Source organism: Lygodium microphyllum, chromosome 16 (genome assembly GCF_053477565.2).
Source record: "Lygodium microphyllum isolate KBCC chromosome 16, Lygodium_microphyllum_v1.1.10, whole genome shotgun sequence".
Taxonomy (NCBI): Eukaryota; Viridiplantae; Streptophyta; class Polypodiopsida; order Schizaeales; family Lygodiaceae; genus Lygodium; species Lygodium microphyllum.
Genome location: NC_141150.1, coordinates 21218308 through 21224190, shown reverse-complemented (window position 1 = coordinate 21224190; position 5883 = coordinate 21218308).

Genomic DNA, 5883 nt, shown 5'->3' with positions numbered 1-5883 from the left:
ACATTGTGGATACATGTAGTTGAAGGCAAATCAAGTTTAGGCAAGATCCCCAACTCTCTTGATTATTTGGATTTGGAACCTTCAAGAAAACCCATTCACCTTTGTAGAACTCCACATACCTTCTTTTCTCATCCACATAGGCTTTCATTGTCTCTTGAGCTTTTCTAATATTGTCCTTTCATTACTTTATAAGAGCCTCTATCTTCTCCAACTCTTTATGAGCATGAGGGTTCGCCTCAACATGAAACAATGCGGAAGGAATTTGAACTTTGTAGCCGTATAAAGGAATTTGAAATTTGAACAATGCATAGTTGAAATGGTAGAAATGGAACATGTCCATATTCTTGATAAGGCATCTGCTACCACATTATCTTTTCTAGCCATATGGGATATTTCAAAGTCATATCCTCAAAGAGTAGCTAACCATATTTTTTGCTTAGGAGACAAATTTAGTTGTGAAAGGAAGTATTTTAGCACACGATGATCACTTTTGACCTTGAAATGACTGCCATAGATATAGTGATACCACTTTTTTATAGCATGTAATATTGTCAATATCTCTTGCTCATAAACAAGTAGTTGACATCCTTGTCATCAAGCTTTCAACTTTCATAAGGTATGACTCCATGATCTTGACACAAAATAGTCCCAACTCCTCTTCCACTGGCATTTGCACATATTATAAACTCCTTAGAGAAATCCGGCCATACAAGGATAGGTGTTGAAAATAAAAGCGATTTCAGCTCATTAAAGCTTTCGTTAGTTATGGAGTCCCAAAAGAAGGCTTCTTTTTTAAGCTTATCCGTCAATGGAGCCGCGACATGAGCGTAATTCTTAATGAATATCCTACATAAAGACGATAATCCAAGGAAACCTCTCAAAGATATTGAATTTCTAGGAGTAGGCCATTCTTTGACACATTTCACCTTGTTAGGGTCCACTCTAATGCCTTGCTCTTCCACAATATGACCCTTGTATTCTATTTCATCTTCTATGAATGAACACTTTGTCATATTGGCAAAGAGTGTGTGTCTTCTTAATGTGTCAAGGACCTCTTGTACATGCTTCAAATGCTTATCCTTGGATTTACTATGGATATTATCAAAGAAAACAAGGACTACTTTGAACAAGCAGGGTTATAATATTTTGTTCATGAGAGCTTGAAAAGTAACAGGCACATTGGAAAGTTCAAATGGCATAATCAAGAAGTAATATAACCCCCTTTCTATTCTAAATACTATTTTGAACTCATCTCCTTCCTTCATTCGAATTTTATGGTAACTTGAACGAATATCTATTTTGGTAAAGACCTTTGTATCTTTAAGTTCATCCAAAATATAGTCAATTTGAGGAATAGGATATCTATTCTTGACCGTTGACTTGTTCAAATCCCTATAATCTATGTACATGCAAAATGATCCATCCTTTTTCTTGATGAAGAGTACGAGAGAGGAAAAGAGTGATTGACTTGGCTGAATTAACTCCATTTGCAGCAACTCTTTGACTTCTCACTCTATCTCTTCCCTCTCAAACTTGAATAAGTATATTCCTCCAATAGCTCTTCCAATCTTGGATCTATTTTCTTTAGAGAAGATGATAGCTAATTTGGTGGCTACTCTTCATCTACTTTTACAAGCAAAAGAGTAAAGATGCATGACTTGGCATTGATTTCCTTTCACAATTTCTTTATGGAGACAAGCTCTATGTGTTTGTGGTCTATGCCTTTCAATTCAATGTGATTCAATTGGAGTACACGGACACACTTATTTACTAGACTCATATGCACAATTGGCAACTTGTATCCACAAGGATGATTCCATGTCAATGGGTAGCAACTTCAGCTTGCTCAAAGATTTGATGTTGATGAAGCTATGAGTGATGTCCGTATCTACTAGAATATGTGCAACCTTGCCATTAATGATACCTTTGAGTCTAAGTGTACTTTTCCCTTTACATCTCGTCCATGCATAATGTGAAATAGCATACAAGGAAGAATAAAAATCATTGGTACTTGGATTGAATGGAAACCCATCCATAGGATCATAAAATCCTTCATTAGTGACATCCTCTTCTTCATAAATTTCTTCCACCATTGGATAAGCATCAACATGCAACAAATTACTCTCTTATTCCTCTTCTTCTTCAACTTCCACATCTTGAGTGATTGCCATATTGATTTTGAAATTTTTTGCTTTGCACTTCAGCTTATGGTCTTGGGACCATTTCTCCCCACCTGTAAAATATAATCCTTTGGTGTGCATTTCCCTAAGCTTATCATGAGGAAGGAAATTGATGTTAGAACTATTTTGGGACAATTGTGGAACACTTTCAACACTTAGAAAATTACATTTTGCCTTAGCCACATTTTTTAACATTTGCCCCTGCTTTTGTGTACAATTCCAACCCTATTTTGAGGTATAAACAGTAGGTAAGTTGGTACTTTGCTATTATAATTGTTATGACTATTCTAATCCTTGTTTTCTTGCTTGAAAGTGTCTCTTGACTGGCAAAGAACTTACCCATATGTTGTAGGCTAATTGGAAAAGTTATTGCCCAAACTCCTTTGCCGAAAATTTATTGCAACTCTTTTGTACTTCAAAGAATATCTTTTAGCTAATTGTGTGGCCTAATGCAAGGTTTTAGATTGTTGAGCCCCCACTCTGATGACAAGGCAGGGTCAAGACCAAAAATAAATTTGTTCGACTTAGCAAAGTGTGAAATGGCTTCAATATACATAGAGAAATTTAAATAGGTATTTGAGTAATCTCTAATGGACATCCCTCTTTGAGCACATGCATACCATCTTCTTTAAAGCCATTCTTTTTCCAAAGGGAAAACAAAAACATCAATCATTGCTTGCTTTAACTCCTCCTGAGTGAGAAAGTCTTGCCCAATCTTAAGCATGTATCGCCATCAAGTATGGGCGTAACCTTCAATATGAAGAGCCACAAAATAAATATTGGCTTTATCACTTTGAGGATAAAGGGTGAAGTACAATTCAAGCTTGTTAATCCATTCTTCCCATTCTGAAGGTGAAGTGTTATCCCCATTGAAATTAGTGATCTTGATCTTTTCCTTATATTCATTTTCATTGTAAGATGGCTATCCATAAGATGTTACTTCCATGAATCTTTACTCCAAGAGTGTTGCCTAAAACAAGGCTATCCAAAATCATAAGATGAGGGTTATTGTTTGAAGCATGCTCTTTATTTGAGAGAACATGGGTTGATCTTCTTCCATCATTCCTTTCACCTTCATGAACTTGATTGTCAATTGCATTCCATTTTTGCACATTAGAGTGTTGGTGGTAAAAATACTTGTAGAAGGGGGGTAAAAATACTTGTAGAAGGGGTTGCATTGATGATAATCATCATCCCATCTATTGTTATCTTATTCCCCTTCATGTCTAAGACTATCTTTTGGGCTACTGAACTGAGGCATTATGATATGATTGCCATGATTTTGTGAAGAGTAGTAGTTTCCTCTCATCCTTGACAATTCACCTCTTTCAAAGAATGCATAATAGGCTGAGAACTTTCTTTATTTGGATGGGATAAATTGTCAACTAGAGAGACTGCATGTGGGATTTCAATAGGTTAAGATTCTCTATGTGGCTTGTTGCCAAATTCTCTTTGGTGGGGCTAAAATGAGTTCTTGAAATAAAGATTTGTTGCTTTGATGCAGATTAGTGATACCCTTATTTACTTGTGCCACCCCTTGCAATAAACCTTAATTCATATGTATCAAACCTTCATTCAATGTCTTCAAATCCTTGGAAATACCATCATCCATCTGCCCCACCTCTTTAGATGGTAACAAGTAGTCATTGATTGCAAGTACTTCATGTGTCCTTATGAATAGGAACTTTGGTCCATTGGAACTCATCACAGTGCTTCATAAACTAGATGCATCACGAAATAGCGTAAGCCACTACAACTGAGACCGGAGTACCTTGCGTGCTATGGTGTCTCCACTGAAATATCCTCTAGCAATCCCACCATGTGCTTCCATGATCACATTGTGCATTTTGTGTTTGCAGACACACCTCCTTAAAAGGTCATCCTTTCCTAACTAATATAATTGGCTGGCAATCAACTGATAAGGCTAGATCTTCAAAATTAATCTCTTTAAACCAGCTTTTTTTATGGGTCATTCAAGAAATCCATTCTCTAGGATGTGAACTATGTCATCTATCCAATATGGTGTGAGGTCTACGCTCTTAACAAGTCTCATTTACTAGACATTCTAAAAACATGTGCACCCGATAGGTCATCAATGATGCCATGTCTAGCTGCTTCACATGTGGGTATACAGGACATATGATCTACCATATAGTGTTGTTTACCCTTACGTACTACCACAAAGAAGTCGAATTTCAAAAGCAGAAGTAGCCATCAAGCATAGCATGCTGTTGCACAGGGTTTGTTCACAAGATAAAGCAATGCTTGATGATCCACAAAGAAGATAAAGAGTGTTGCTAGAAGATAATTTCTAAACTTCTTTGCAGCAAACACCATGGCTAACCCTTCCCTCTCTGTTGTGGAATAGTTTATTTTCGTATCAATGAGTTGTCTATTAGCAAATCTCACCGGATAATCAAGGTTATGCTCACTAGGTTGGCATAACACTGTCCCCATAACAAACTTTGATGCATCAATGTGCACGTGGAAGGTAATAGACCAATCTAAGGCTCTTAGGATAGAAGCTGAAGTTAGAGCTTGTTGAAGCCTTTCATAGGTTTGCTGACATTCATTGGTCTACTCAAATACTATCAATAGCTTGTTCAAAGATCTAACAATCAATGCATAGTTCAACACAAATCATCGATAGTACCTTATGTAGCCTAAAAAGCATTGAACTCCCTTGAAGTTGGTCAGAGGGGAAAGATCTAGAATTACCTTGACTTTTGAGGAGTTTGTGTCTATCCCATTCCTTGACACAACATGCCCTAAAATACAATCGTGCTTCACCCAAAACTGGCACTTTAAGGGGTTTAGTGAGAGATCGTATTGCCTACATTGTTCAAAGACTATTCATAGATTTTCTATGTGCTCTTCCTAAATGGTATGGATGCACAAATAATTAATGAATACTTCCAACCATTTTCTGAGTGTGTCCTTGAAGATGGCACACATGAGGTGTGTAAAGGTAGTAGGGGCATTAGTCAGCCCAAATGGTGGTTTTATGTAGGCAAACACCCCCCATTCGATGGCAAATGTTGTCTTCTGCATGTCGTCCAAATAGACTTGCACTTGGCTATAGCCTAAGAAGCCATCCAAGAAACTTTAGGCTTCCTTTCTTGCCACTCTCTCTAGCATATGCTCAGTATATGGTAATGGGTTTTGCTGTCTCTATCTGTAGCTACATTGACCTTTTTATAGTTCACGCACACTCAAATCTTTTCATTCTTTTTCATGACTATCACTATGGGTGATACCCACTCCATGTGCTCTATCTTGTAAATGAATCCTACATTTAGTAGCTTATCAATCTCTCCCTTTACCATGTGTATGCTTAGGATTCATTGCATATGGTCATTGCTTGATTGGTATTAGATCGGGGATCATGGGAATATTATGAGTTACGATACTCAAATCTATTCCTCTCAGGACCATACAAATATGTTAGAGAATTCCCCTAAGAGTTTTATCAGATTAGTCTCTTTCTCCTTAGTTAGGTCATCTACTATGTACACAGGTGGAGGCTTGTCCCCTTCCCTTACTAGGTTAACTTTCTTAACTTTGGCTAGTCCTTCGATGGGTTCACTTGCCTGCCCTTTCCAGTTGGCTCCTATTAACACCACTATTCGATCACCCTTCTTGATCTTCATGAAGTGTTAGGGAAAATCGTGGGGTGTCTTATATCGGTCTGCTTTTAGAGACT